This window comes from Phacochoerus africanus, chromosome 3 (assembly GCF_016906955.1).
Source record: "Phacochoerus africanus isolate WHEZ1 chromosome 3, ROS_Pafr_v1, whole genome shotgun sequence".
NCBI lineage: Eukaryota > Metazoa > Chordata > Mammalia > Artiodactyla > Suidae > Phacochoerus > Phacochoerus africanus.
This window is the reverse complement of record NC_062546.1, coordinates 123,225,006-123,241,192: the sequence shown is the minus strand read 5'-3', so window position 1 is coordinate 123,241,192 and position 16,187 is coordinate 123,225,006.

The following is a 16,187-nucleotide window of genomic DNA, read 5'->3' as shown; positions in this document are numbered from 1 at the left end:
ATACTAAAATCTTTCCCTGAAAATATCTATCTGAAGACCTGTTCTGCCAGTTTTCCCAGAGCACAGAGTGCCTCACTCCTGGTCTCTAGCCTGAGCTCCACACAGGGGGTGCTGCGGGTCGGCAGCTACAGCGGCTCATGAGTCAATCCATGTAGAGGCAGATGGCAAGTGCCAAACTCCAGTTCCTACTCTCAGAGCCTTCCCAGAGGTAGACTCATGAGTGGGGCTATGGAGAGAGACCACCAGGCTCCCAGCCTAGTTTCCACTGCTAGCTGTGTGACCGCAGCCAAGTTACTTGAACTTTCTATGCCTCAAGTCCTTCATCATTCAGTCAGGATACTGTTGAGATTATAACAGGAAATAAAGTATTAACACACACTCCTGGGGTCTGGCACATGGTTGGAGCTGAAAGAATCATCCTTAATTATTTGAATCATTTTATACCTGAAGGGTCAGAAGTGCAGGGAGGAAAAGTGAACTGACCCAGGGGTCACACAGCTGGCAAAGGCAAGGGACAGGATTTAGACACAGGAAGCCCACTCAGTGAACACTGAGATGATGCCAGGTTTGCCAGGCAGCACAGCATGACTGGTAGAGGGGCATCCAGAGCAGGTGTTATTGCAGCCACTCAACAAACCCACAGTGATCAGGTGAGAGGGAAGGTGGAGACAGAGGAGAAATCACAGGAAGAGGGTCAGGTCATGGTCAGAGAGGGCCATGGCCAGAGGTCTCCACCTCTCCCCCCGCCCCAACCTGCCACAGTGGGCCTGAGCCAGCACACACTGGCCCTGTAGTCCTTCTATAACAGAACTTTGAATGAAGAAGGGGAATTTGACTCTCCATGGCCATTACTGTGTTCTTATAAGACTAGAAGTTCAGGTGGAGTCAGATTATAGAATGTCGTGAATGCCAAAATGATATTTTGAAGTTAATTTCCCGAGCAGTGAGGCGGCTTCAGAGTTTGGGCTGGGATGTGACAGGTGAGTATGACACCACAAGAAGACAATTTGGACCCTCTGCTATGGAACTACACTTTCCTGAGCTCCTGACAACTCTGCTTGGCCAGAAGCCAGCAGCTACTGCTTCTCCAGCACAGTGCCTCTCACTGTCCTCAGATTACAGTCTCCAGGCCAACTGACAAAGGAGGCAACTGGTCAGAGAGTGGTTGTGAATTATCAGGGTCTATGAGGTCCTTACCAACCATGGGAAAAAGAAACTTCTTGCAGTAAAAATTTCTTAATAAAAAAAATTTTTAAAAAATTTCTTGACATTTTCCATAAATGACTTTAGGATTACAACAAACTAACTGTAGGAACTAGAAAAAAAAGAATACAATAATTAATCCAATAATAGTATATGTGTCACAGGAAAAGAATAATATTTAAGCTATGTGATCATTGTTACTGTGACATAATGCAATTTAAAATGCAAAATCTCATGCTGTGAGTTAGCCATGTCAATAGCTCAAAAAAGCACATTGCGGTATTTGCCATGCACAAAAGAAAAAGAAGGGACAAATTAGAAGTCCATAAGTCCACCATGGAGTACCATGTAGCTATAAAGTTGAAGAAGATAGAAAAGAACAATTCGAATATGCAAAAATTTGCACACGTATTTACATACATATATTTTTGTATTCATACACAAATTCCAGAGGCTACACAAGGAATCATTAAGAATGATGGTTTTGCAAGGGTGACTGGGTTTTGGGAGGAATCTTGTTTTCCGCTAGATACTCTTTAGTCCCATTTGAACTTATTCTAGGTATACACAAATAGTACTCTAAAAGTAAAGACTAGTTAGTAAGTGAGATGACAGGTCTGGCAGAGATTCCCAGCTTATTGTCCAGCCTCTTTTCTGTCTTCTGTGAGTACCCAGCCAGGATAGAGTCCTGCCTCCCTGCAGTCAGGTGCAATAGTGATGTGTGCCGTTTTCCCCTCCCCCCACATGTGACAGCCCATGCTGCTTCCACCACCAGCTCGAGGCTGGGGATCAAAGTGACTTGAAAGCTAAGTGTGGAGGGGCAGCAACACCTGCCAAGTATGAACGTTTGGACGTTATGTGAATAAGAAACAAATTCTACCTGGGAGCCTTCAAGACTTTGAGACTGATCTATTCTAGCAACAGAATCACTTCATTAAAACTGAATTTTTTTTATGTTGAAGTGGGATACTTAAGACTCCCCACGAACCTAAAATATGTGGCCTCGGTTTGGTGGTAGAGAGTGGGAAGAGAAGACCCATATATACAAGGGCACAAAGGCAGTACATGTGGCTGGCAGGTAGGGCTCCAGGTGAAGGTGTCAGAAATACACTTCGTCACTTTTGCCTTCTGCTTTTAGCAAAATGTTATAAGGAAGGCATGGGCTCTGGGTAGAAATGGTCATGCTTGAAAACAAAAATGAAAGGGAATAAAGAAGATTCAAAAAGGTAGCGACTCAAACTTTTAGAAAATACCTTCTAAGCCACCAAAAATAAGAGATAGATTGAGGGAGGTTTGCAAAGGGATGTACTCCAACTTGGTTCTAATGCAAAGATCAGGCGCCTGCAGCTTTCCTCCATTTCCTGTGTTCCTGATAGCATTAAGAAAGCAGGACCCCTGGAGTTCCCGTTGTGGTGCATTGGAAACGAATCCAACTAGGAACGATGAGGTTGCAGGTTTGATCCCTGGCCTCACTCAGTGGGTTAAGGATCCAGCATTGCTGTGAGCTGTGGTGTAGGTCGCAGACGCAGCTCAGATCTGGTGTTGCTGTGGCTCTGGCGTAGGCCAGCAGGAACAGTTCTGATTAGACCCCTAGCCTGGGAATCTCCATATGCCACAGGTGTAGCCCTATAAAGACAGAAGACAAAAAAAAAAAAAAAAAAAAAGAAGAAGAAGAAGAAGAAAGCAGGACCTGGAGTGAGGAAGTAAAACAAAAATAAATAAATCCAGCTTGAGAAAATGTCTAGGAAAGAATTTTCATTACATTTAGAGGTGCATGGAATGGATAGACAAGTAGGTGAGAGATTACTAAGGTGTTGGAAGAGTCATGTTGTCAAAGAGATCATGAACCCAGCCTAAAAGCGGTTTTTTAGGGTTGGAGCCTTAAAAGGACACATTGTGGTCTATTAAGTCCCTTTTCTATCATTGGCTATTTCAAGGAAATGAGAGGGGACCAGATAGCTGGCGCTTTTAACCCAGAGATGGCCCAGGCAGGCTGCAGGGAGAACCCCTGCCCCCCACCCTAGAACCAACGGAGGGCGCTATGCACCCTTGCTTCCTGGGAGCTGGATGTAGCGACAGGGGTGGGCCCTTAGAAAACTCTTTTTTCCTAAAAGTAAATCGCATTCATGTCATCTTCAAAGGTCAAATGATAACCAAAGAGAGGGTATACTGACACAGACTGCTGGCTGCTCAGCTAATTCATTTCCTCTTTTTCCTGGACCCAGGTTAACATGGTTCCAGGCTAGACCTGGTTCCCCAGCCTCCCTCTGAGGGAGGAGGGGCCACGTGACTAATTCTAACCAACCAGATGCAAGCTGCTGAGAGCAGCTCAACCAGAAGACTGGTTCCGGGGGACCCCCGACCCTGCATACTTGGTGCCCAAGGCTCCTATCTTGACCACATGGGAGCACGGTGGCCTTGGAAATTGTATGTTAATGGAGCAACCCTGGGGACAGAACTCTGCTGTTGAAGGAGAGCCACCTGCTTATGTAAGCACCTGTTTGGGGCTTCCTATCGGTTACTTGAGTTCAGCCGCTAGGTTCTGGGGTCTGTACATTACAGCAGCTCATGCTACCTTAACTTATGCCAAAGCAGAGACGAATAACACAATGTGGAAGAGTGCATGCAGTATGACTTCATTTTATAATTTTTAAAAGCATGTTTGTACGTGAAAAAAATTTTTTTCTGGACTGTTGCCTAAGAACTGTCAACACCAGGGGCCAGACACTTCCAGTTATGAGTAGACAGAAGACATTTATTTTTCCCTTTGTAACTTATACCACTTTGAAATTTTTAGTATATGCCTATCCTGATTCCATAATAATTATGAAAATATGCTTATTTTTGAGACATAATCTTTTGTATATTTGAAACTTTTATAAGAAGAATTGGGCATATTTGTACCTTTTCCAGAGAAACTAGGATTAATGGGAAAGATATAAGGAGAAAGCCATGAGTTCAGTGTGAATTTACTTCTCAGGAACAGAAATGTTCTTCCATGTCAAGGACTGTGTGCTATCAATAGGAGGGGAGGGATGCATATTTAGGAGATTCAATGTGGGCCTCATAGCTTTTTTCACTGAATGGTGATATTTACACACAGCCTACTTCATAAACTGAGGAAGCTTTTCAAGATCTGAAGCAGGGTCTTTGGTGCCCCAATCAGCAATGGTGCCTCCCAATGGCCCCAAGAATAAATGGATCTGTGTCTTGTGGCACTGTAACTTTTAACAGTGCCCCTGTGACTGTTCACAGTGTAACTGAGCAGGATCCTATGGGACCTTCCCAGAGCAAGCACCCCCACCCCACTCCCATACTCCCCACACCCCAACCATATCATCTGCCTGCCTTATTTTTACAGCCCCACCTGCAGTATATGGAAGTTCCCTGGCTAGGGGTCCAATCCAAGCTGCAGCTGCTAGCCCCTACCACAGCCACACCAGATCTGAGCCCTATCTTCAACCTACACTGCATCTTGCAGCCACGCCAGATCCTTAACCCACTGAGTGAGGCCAGGGATCAAACCTGCATCCTCATGGACACCATGTAGAGTCCTTAATCCCCTGAGACACAGTAGGAATTCCCTCTGCCTGCCTTTTGTCTGTAGAAAATCCTTTGCCTCCTAGGCCTTCCCCCAGTTCCAAAGAGTAAATGTAATCAGAAAAGTGAGGAAAATGCAGGAAAAAAAAGGAAAACATTCAAACAAGATAAGATGATAATAGTTTAGCTATTAAGTAAAGTCAAGGAGTTTTAGTTCCTCCTCAAGGGCTATAGATAATATTCTAAGCCTAGTCCTTTGGGCTGTTTTTCACTTACTGAAACTGTCTTCAGATGGAAGAGGTTAACTCTATGATTGACGCCCACAAGCACTTAGACCCCAGAACAGTTCAAACCAGAAGGTCGATGGTGTTGACTCCCAGTTACCTCACCACCAACCAATCAGAAGAACATCCATGAGTTAGACACACACCCTACAACCCCGCTTCCTCACCCTGTCTTTAAAAACCTTTCCGTGAAAGCCTTCAGGGACTTTGGGCTTTTAAGCATTAGCTGTCTGCACTCCTTGCCAGGTGCCCTGCAGTAAAAACTGCACTTTCCTTCACCGCAACCCTGTGTCAGTAGATTGGCTTCAGTGCACACAGGCACGTGAACCCAAGTTTGGTTCAGCAACAATAGCACACCAGTTCTGTCACTGAAGTTCATAGCCCTCACCAGTTAGCAGCACAGAGGTGGTCCTTGAAAGGCCTGATTCGTGGTGCTGACTGGTGGTCATGAGAGCAGGCTCTTCACCCAAAGCCCCCAGGGGCCTCCTCCCCTGCAGCCTCAGGGGCATGGCACAGGCCAGGCCACAGGAGCTGTCCTGGGAGATAAGCACAGAAGGAGGGTGGTCAGCAATGGGTAGAGGGTGGCTGGAATAGGCCATTCACGCAGCAGCAGGATGAAGAGGACACACTGGGATTCTCTGTCTTCTGGAGTCCCTCTTGGCACAGGCAAGCCAGTGGTGAGGCAGAAAGACAATTCACACTGCAAAAAGATAATGAATAAGAAATGCCCGGGGAGTTCCCGTCGTGGCGCAGTGGTTAACGAATCCGACTAGGAACCATGAGGTTGCAGGTTCGGTCCCTGCCCTTGCTCAGTGGGTTAACGATCCGGCGTTGCCGTGAGCTGTGGTGTAGGTTGCAGACTCGGCTCAGATCCCGCGTTGCTGTGGCTCTGGTGCAGGCCGGTGGCTACAGCTCCGATTCAACCCCTAGCCTGGGAACCTCCATATGCCGAGGGAGCGGCCCAAGAAATAGCAACAACAACAACAAAAAAAAAAAAAAAGAGAGAAAAAAAAATAATAAAAAAATAAAATAAAAATTAAAAAAAAAAAAAAAGAAATGCCTGGGTTTCCCTGTAACTGGGACCTTAACAAGTTCACTGATTCCCAGGGAATAGAATTGGAATTTATCTACAGCCCTCAACTGTATATCCTGTTATAATGTGTGCATATAGGAATGATTTAGTAATATATGGATTAAACATATTAATGTATTAATTCATTCTAAAAGCTTCTGCTTGATACCACCAATGTTCCAGGGATGACACTAGCCTAGTATAGTTTACCAGTTGATGGGGCCAAAAGGAAATAAAACTTCTCTGTGACATCTGGGGTTCTGAAGTAGCCCTGAGGACTCCTAGGAAGGTTGAGGGTCCTGAAGGCTACAGCAGACCTCACTGAAGCCCAATACAGACGACATGAGCTCCATGTTCTAGAACCTCTCCAGGAAGAGCAATGGGAGTGTCTCAACCCTATAGCCCACACAACAATTGCCACCTCACTTTTGAGGACTATGGTGGGCACACCAGGTGGTCAGAGCCATGCATGGCAATACCTTCTGCTAGACTCTCTCCACATAATGCACTATACTCTCTCTCCAATCAATTTATAGGCTCACTGAAGAGACAAGGCAAATTGAGTTGAAATTAGAAGAAAAGTGCCACAGGGAACATAGAACCGACTGTAACAATGGTCCCATCTGGCACTGAGTCAAAAAATAGAATTGAGTGAAAGGATAAATGAGAAGACAGAGAGCTGTGGGTGAGCCAGTTCATCAATGACAAAAAGAGTGGGGCTGGCCTGGCTGACAAGAGAGATGAGACGTCAGGTACCCAGCTGCCCCCAGGGATTGTGTCAGTGAAGGACACGGAGTGCCCCCTCTTGACGGTCGGGTCTCGAGATGACAGGTAGTGAAAGACAAGGATCATCACCCTTGGGACTGCCCCAAATAACCAGCATCACAATTGTTCCATCATCTTTTGATATTGTCTGGGGAACTCTGGAAATTTGCCTAACCTTTACATTTTCATCCAAATATTTTGGGAGGCTTAGACATAGGTGTGTTTTGAATGAGCATGGAAGAGCTCTTTATCCAATTCTGTGTTTCAAGGACATTTGTTAGTTTTATTTGGGATCCACTGGGGAAAGTTTTAAAACGCTATCACAAAACATCAAGACACTTTATTTTATTCACTTATATATTTATTTTTATTTAGTTAGTTTTAAATTTTCATTATAGTCGATTTACTATATAGTATGTAGTTGTTTATAGTTATTAGTTTATAGTTGTTCTGTCAATTTCTGCTGCACAGGCAAAGTGACATATATATACATTCTTTTTCTCAGATTATCCTCCATCATGTTCCATCATAAGTGATTAGATATAGTTCCCTGTTCAGGATCTCATTGCTTATCCACTACAAATGCAATAGTTTGCATCTACTAACCCCAGATTCCCTGGCCATCCCACTCACTCCCCCTCCCCCTTGGCAGCCTTTAGCCTGTTATCCAGGTCCATGAGTCTTTCTTTTCTGTAGAAAGCCCATGATGCACCATACCCTAGCCCCTCGGGCTGTCTCCACACAGCCAACCCTGGTCTTCTCCCTGGAACTGACCTCTGGAGCCTGTCTCAGTGCCCAGCCCCCACCTGAGCATCTCAGGCTGTGGCGTGGCTCGGCTCTCTCTCTTCCTTGCCCCCTACAGTTCAGCTGCTGTGCTTTTCTCTGAGGCTTTGAGGTCCCTCTGTCTTGGGTGATCTTCCCATCTGGAGGCTTTCCAGGGTGTGGGTTCCTTTCCTCTTTCACAGCTCCCTCTCAAGAGTGCTAGTCCCATCCTGATTCCTCTCTCTCTCTTTCCTTTTGTTCTATCCAGTTATGTAGAAGGGTTTCTGCCCTTTTTGGAGATGTAAGGTCTTCTGCCAGCATTCAGTAGATGTTCTGCGCGAATCATTCTACATGCAGATTTTTTTTTTTTTATTTTACATATTTGTGGGAAAAGGTGAATGCCACTTTTTACTCCTCCACCCTCTTGATCCCACCTCTAAAGATCCTTTTAGGAGAAATTCTCCTCCTGTGGGAACTGGGTAAGGATTCAAGATAAAAACATGCCTGACACTTCGTAATTAAATGCAGCCCTTAGTTAGGTCATTATGCCAGCAGATGTATTCTGCAGCTGTTGAAGAAAAGAAAAAAGGCTTTACATACCACACACAAGAGGCAGAAACATTTCCTCCTGGAGAGAGGAGTGTATGATTTGACCCCAACTGTCTTCTCTCCTCCTCTTTTTTCTTTGACATGCCTGTCAATGTGTCCTTGTGTCAACTTATAGAATATGTATTTGGGAGAAAGTCTTCCACACCAGCAGTGCACATAGGCAAGTGACTTTCCTCCTCTGCCTGCAATACAATGGAATGGGGATGTCATCTACAAAATTACCCAGCAGCATATTGGAGCTGAGTTGGAGCTGTCCGTCCACTCCTGTTCCCAGCAGCCAGCCTGCTCTGCAGCTGTCACTGGCCTCCTGTTGTTTCCTGAACTGAGGTGAGAGAATGCGTGACTGACCAGTTCAAGACATACGTCTTCACCTGGGGACAAGATAGGGGAACATGCCCTCCATCGCTGATTCATCATGGCAAGTGTCAACGTAGCAAGATGGCTTGTCAAGCTAAGGAAGCTTTCTGGCTCATTTTACCATGTGGAGGATGCGCCCACCACTTAGATTAGCACAAAGCATCCTGACATATCAGCCCTAAGAACACGTTTATATGCTGTGTCAGTCCCATTGTGCTCAAGAATCAATACCACATTGATTCATTCCTCATTGTCCGCTAATAGTTCCATGTGTGTCAGGCCTATCTTTGTACATCAAGTGACAGCTTCTAAGGAGAAGGGACCACATGTCTCAGCTTTGCTGGCACCTGGCATTACGGGGCAGGCAAGATAAAAAGAAAAAAAAATGCTCTATATTGTTAGCCAGTAGAGAAATGCAAATCAAAACCACAATGAGATACCATTTCATATCCACCAAAATGGCTATAATCAAGAAACAGACCATAGTAAGTACTGGGAAAGAGATGGAGAAATTGCAAGCTTCATATATTTCTAGTGGGGATGCAGAATGGTGCAACCCCATTGGAAAAGAGTTAGGCATTCCTCAAACTGTTAAACTAAGAGTCACCAAATTACCCAGCAATTCAATTCCTCTGTATATATCCAAGAGAAAAGAAAGCATAACCACACAAAAATCCTTACATAAATGTTTATAACAGCAGAATTCATAACAGTCAAAAAGTTGAAGCAACCCAAATGGCCACCTACTAATTAATAGATTAACAAAATGTGGTACATTCATACAATGGAAAGTTATTTAGCCAGAAAAAAAAAAGGAATGAAATAAATACCTGCTACAACATGGATAAACCTTGGAAGGATTATGCTATCCAAAATAAGCTGGTCCTAAAAGGATCACATTTTGTATGTTTCCACTGGTACAAAATATCCAGACTAAATCCTTCTTGGGTACTGCTTAAGGAATTCACCTTCTCAATCAGACTTCCACATCTGCCATGTGTCCTTCCATCTACTGCTTTTCAGGATCTTAGGTCTTTCTTGTATGGTTCTGGGAAGTTCCTTTAAGCTGTCACCTCTGACCCAGACCACTGGTTAACACCTCAGGAAAGGGAGCTCCAGAATTCACTCCCAGTTGACCACCTGGGTCCTGAGCCACTGCCCTGATATGTTCAAATCCCATATTCTTTTTTTATATAAATTTTATTGGAGTATACTTGACCTATAAAGTTGTGTTAGTTTCAGGTGTACAGCAAAGTAAATCAATTTTACATATACATATATCCATTCCTTTTCCCATGTAGGTTATTACACAGTGTTGAGTAGATTTCCCTACACTATACAGTTATCTTGTTACCTGTCTATTTCATATAGAGTAGTGTGTCATACCTCATATTCTTGACCCCAGGGATTCCCTCACTCTTACTTGTGGCCTTGGCCCTCCTTGACTATAAATAGAAATAGCTCTCTGGCCAAAGTCACCATGGGAAATACAACTTTCAGGTCAACCCCAACTTCCAATATCTCCCCCATCACAGTATAGCTTAGGTGAGTAAAACTCTCTGAATCCCTCAAATAAGACTCAGATTTATTTATTCTAAATCAATCTAAGAAAGAGCCACAGAGAGCCCCTCTTCTGGTGATTTTGTTTCAGTGTGTCCACCACAGAGACCATGATGCTTGAGAGGGATTAGAGGAGGAGGAGAAAAGGACAAGGGGTCTTGAGTGAGTTAGTAATCAACTAACTACTCTTCCAACTCAAGGAGTTCAAGTAGATCAGCTCATCTTTTCATCTCAAAAATTAGGCTGGAGGGAATGATTCAGAATTGTAGGGTCTGTATGGGATGAAAAGCATATCTGATGTTCCTTTTGAGTCAAAAAACATTATATAAAATAAAGCACAAAAAAATTCTAGTAAGTTTGGGATTAACATATACACCCTACTAGATATAAAACAGATAACCATCAAGGGCCTACTGTATAGCATAAAGAACCACACTCACTGTTTTATAATAACCTACAAGAAAAAAGAATCTGAAAAAAAATGTGTGTGTGTGTGTGTGTACATAACTGAATCACTTTGCTATACACCTGAAACTAACACAACTTTGTAAGTCAATTACTCTTCAATTTAAAAAAATCATCTAATTGGAGTTCCTTTCTTGCTCAGTAGGTTAAGAACCCAACTAGTATCTGTGAAGATGCAGGTTCGATCCCTGGCCTCATACAGTGGGTTAAGGATTTGGCATTGCTACAAGCTGCAGTGTAGTCACGGATGTGGCTCAGATCTGGCTTTGCTATGGCTGCAGCTGCAGCTCTGATGGAACCCCTAGACTGGAAACGCCCATATGCCTCAGCTGCAGCCTTAAAAAAATAAAAATAAATTTTTAAATTTAAAAAAATAAAAAATAAATCACATAATTGGCATATGCACGCTATTGTATATAGAATGGATGGTCAACAAGGACTTGCTGTATAGCAACAGGAACTCTGCTCAATATTCTGTGATAACTTGTATAGGAAAAGGATCTGAAAAAGAATGGATATGTGTAATGTATAACTGAATCACTTTGTTGTACAGCAGGAATTATCACAACATTGTAAATCAACTATACTGCAATAAAACTTTTTTAAAAATCACCTAAGAATTAAAATACTTATTGCTGAGATTTTTTAAAAATATTCATTCTCCCAGATCATATCCATTTGATTTTTGGATTACTTACAAAGAGAGCTTTTTTAAAAAGAAAAAAGAAAAGAAAATCCTAGTATAAATACAGAGGCAGCATGTCTAAAAGGGGAAGAGATATTGGCCAAGACTATCTCTGAAACGGCTTACAGGGAAAACTTCCTCTGAGTGTGGCACTAGGGAAGGTTCTAGAACAGAGGATAAAAGAGGAGGCCCTCATGCTGCCCTTTGCTGACGGCTTACTGTGATGGGCTAGAGGCCAGATACGTACATGTATGAGCTCTAAGTCCTAGCAAAATCTCTTTAAAGCATGTTTCACCAAGGTCCTTTTACTGGGAAGTTATATCAAATTTTAAAGATTCATTGGAAGTTCCCATCCTGGTGCAGCAGAAACGAACCCAACTAGGAACCATGAGGTTGCTAGTTTGATCCCTGGCCTTGCTCAATGGGTTAAGGATCCGGCATTGCCATGAGCTATGGTGTAGGTCACAGATGCGGCTCAGATCTGGTGTTGCTGTGGCTGTAGCATAGGCAGGTGGCTACAGCTATGATTGGACCCCTAGCTTGGAAACCTCCATATGCCACAGGTGTGGCCCTAAAAAGAAAAAAAAAAAAAAAGATTCAATGGCTGCAAGTGGAAGCCCCACGATTTGAAGACTGGACTGTCCCCCAGCAAGGTCTGAGTCCTTCTCTTCCATCAACACCCTCCCCCATGACAACATAAGATACAGGGACTAAGCTGGGTAAGGTGGGCTCTGCCTGATAGCTGGAGGCCATGGTTGATAGTCTTTCTCATCTTTGCTGTTTCATTTTTTGCTTCATAGGGGGTTTTTTCCTGTTAGTTTTACTGAGACATAACTGACTGTGCTATATACTCAGCCATTAAAAAAAAAAATGAAATAATGCCATTTGCAGCATCATACTAAATGAAGTTAGGTGATGAAAGACAAACATCATACGGTATCACCTATATGTGGAATCTTGAAAAAAGGATACAAATGAACTTATCTGAAGAATAGAAACAGACTCAGAGACTTTGAAAAACTTATGGTTTCCAAAGGGGATAGAGGTGTGGGAGGGATGGACTGGAGGTCTGCGATGGGCATATGCACACTGAGGTATATGGAATGATTGGCCAATGGGGGGCCTGCTGTGTAATTCAGAGAACTCTATACAATATTCTGTGATCATCTATGTGGGAAAAGAATATGAAGGAATGTGAGTTCCCGTCGTGGCACAGCAGAAATGAATCTGACTAAGAACAATGAGGTTGTGTGTTTGACCCCTGGCCTTGCTCAGTGGGTTAAGGATCCGGCTTTGCCATGAGCCATAGTAGGTCACAGACATGGCTCTGATCTGGCATTCCTGTGGCTGTGGCGTAGGCTGGCAGCTACAGCTCCAATTAGATCCCTAGCCTGGGAACCTCCATATGCTGCAGGTATGGCCCTAAAAAGACAAAAAAAAAAGAATGTGAGAGAATGCATATGTGTATATGTATGACTGAGTCACCTTGCTGTATGGCAGAAATTATCACAACCTTGTAAATTAACTCTACTTCAATAAAACTTAAAACAAGCCAACAAACAACCTCATAGAAAAAGAAATTAAATTTGTGTTTACCAGAGGTAGGGGAGGGGGAATTAAATGAGGGTGGTCAAATGGTACAAACATCCAATTATAAGATAAATAAGTACCAGAGATGGGGGGGGGGAGTTGAAATTACACAAGCCAATACAGAGATGGGACCTGAACCCCAGAAAGGTTAAAAGATCTACTCAAAGTTTCTCTGTTATTTTACAACAGATTGGGAACTGACACATCGATGTAAGAGCACTTTCTGGGCACATGTGCATTAAGTGGATACGGTCAGCAGGCATCCCTGGGAGCTGGCTGACAAACTTCACTACTCACAGCCTCTCTCATGGCCCCAGGCCTGTTCTGTGGAGTAGTACCAGGATTAGTTTGGGGAACAGGGGAAATTTCAGGACCCTTCATCTCTGCTGGACATCCCAGTCCCCTCCAAGGGGCAGAGCAGCTGCTTCATGGTCAATGGGCCTCTGGAATTAAAACACATCAGTGCTCAGAAGATCAAAGAGTCACAAGCAGAAAGGTTAGATTACCTATTGCTTTTAATTTGGACAAGAGGAATTTTACCATAAGTGAACACAAATCGCATCACCTTCAGATGTGCCTAGACCTGTCTTCAGCCACATCATCTGACAGTGGTTGCCAAGGCAGAGATAGTTTTAATTAAAAGAGGTGCCTCTACTTGCACTCAGGACAGGCGATGAGTCTAGGGAGTCCACTCCCTCTAAGGGAGCTCTTCATGTCTCCTACTATACCTTGGACACTTATTAAAAGCCATGAGAAGCCAGGACAAGCTCAATAGGAGTCAACAGGTACTAACTGAAGAAGGTGGATTTTTTGTTCTTTTTAGGGCCGCACCTGTGGCATATGGAGGTTCCCAGGCTAGGCGTCAGATCAGAGCTGCAGCTGCCATCCCATGCCACAGCCACAGCAATGCGAGATCCAAGCCACATCTGTGAACTACATCATAGCTTGCGGCATCACTGGATCCTTAACCCACTGAGACAGTCCAGGGTTCAAACCCAAATCCTCATAGGCACTAGTTGGGTTCTTAACCCAATGAGATACAAAGGGAACTCCCAAGAAGGTGAAGTTTTAAGAGGAATTTGTTAAAATTCAATTGCAAGGATGTTATTGTTTTTGCGTTTTAACAACACAAGCACATAGAGAGGTTAAAAGTTACACGACTGCACAGCACAAAAAAAATATGTGTGAGCAGGACTCTGCCTTACTCCTTCTCACCTCAAAGATCCCCCTACTCAGAGGGCCCCTCTTCAGCCTCTGCATCTGCTCCTGCATGGGACGCACCCACCAGTTTCCCCCATGCACCTGTCTGCTGCCCCTTCAGGTTCAGGCCTTACCTATGAATTCCTGCCATTTGTACCTTCTCCCTTCTCACCTACACACTCATCACCCTCTGAGGCTGCCATGATGATCACATCATACTTTCTGTTTAAATAATTACCTGAGGTTTGAATTATCGTCACAATGGAAATAAACATTCTTCATATCTGATTCAAAAGCATACAATGATTGCCTTTTATTTCTTTGTATAACTTTTCATTTTTATTGGAGTTGATAAGTCCTTGTGTGTTTGTTAGTTTAGTTTTCTATGTGCCTTTCTTTAATTTAAACTAAACCTCTCCACTATCAAATGCACCCAAAATGTGTTAGTTCGTTTATTTTTTTCTGGAATGATCTCCGTGGAGTCGCCTATACTCCTGCTCTGATCTGAGCGGTTCCCTCACCATTTCTTGGGATTCCCTTCATCTCTCTATGTGCATTAGATCCCTTGTTTCCTGGATTCTGCCTGTTACACTTTCTCAAATTACTCCCTCATTTTCCTGAGGCACATATTCCAGATACATTCCTGAAAAAAAAGGATGCCAAGGAGGTAAGTTTTCTAAGATTGTAAATGACCCAAAATATCTTTATTTTAGAAGCACCTAAATCTCCATCAAGAGGCAGATAGAGAAGTTCCCTGGTGGTGCAGTGGGTTAAGGATCTAGCATTGTCACTGTGGTGGCTCAGGTCCTTGCTGTGGGTGTGTGTCCTACAGCTGTAGGGTATGGCCAAAAAAACAAGGCAGATAGATAAACAAACTGTAATGTATTTATACAATGGAAAACTACATAGCAGTGGCACAGGTAGATAAAATTTACATATATGAACATGGATGTAACTCATACTAATCATATTGAAAGATAAAAAGCAAACTGCAAAAGAATACATAATGCAATAATGATATAAATATAGCCAAATCTCATTAATTGCAGATTCCTTATTTGTGAATTTGCCTGCTTGATAAAATTTATTGGTAACCCTCAAAATTAAACCTTGCAGAGCTTTTGGAGTCATCTGCAGACATGTACAGATTGGAGAAAAATATGAGTAGCCATACACACAACTTCTCAGCTGAGATCAAATAAAATGATGCCTTCCTTTTAGAGCTATCATATCCCAATGAATGAAGGATGGAGATGGAAGGGGAGATTGCAGTCAATGCAAGTAGCTTAGCTCCAGCTGAATGGATTTAAATCCCAACTCTGGCACCTGCTAGTGGGGAAGCCTCAGGGAAGTCACTTAAAACTTCTGAACCTTTGTTTTCTCTTTTTAAACCGAGAAAAGAAAATGAATTGTTTTAGGATTCAAGATTACAATCTGTGTGAGATATGTAAATATTTCCCCTTGGAGAAGTGTTTTTCACATAAACACACACTTTGGCTGGGTACAGAATTCCAGACTAGAAATCCATTTCTTACAAAAAATGTGGAAGCACTGACCCATTGTCTTCTAACCTTCAATGGCATTAACAGCAATGCTATCTTACCTAATATTTTGCTAACAAATACCTAGTTCTTTAAGTCTAGCTATGTGTTCCTTCAATTCTGGATGTTTTCCTTTTTAAAAAAGATCTTTATTTTTTCCATTATAGTTGATTCACAGTGTTCTGCCAATTTTTACTATACAGCAAAATGACCCAGTCATACATACATACATATATATATATATATTCTTTTTCTTACATTATCCTCCATCTTGTTCCACCACAAGTGATCAGGTATAGTTCCCTGTGCTATACATCAGGATCTCATTGCTTATCCACTCTAAATGCAATAGTTTGCATCTAATAACCCCAAACTCCCAGGCCATCCCACTCTCTCCCCCTCCCCCTTGGCAAACACAAGTCTGTTCTCCAAGTCCATAAGTTTCTTTTCTGTAGAAAGGTTCATTTGTGCCATATATTGGATTCCAGATATAAATGATATCATATGGTATTTGTCTTTCTCTTTCTGACTTACTTCACTTAGTATGAGAGTCT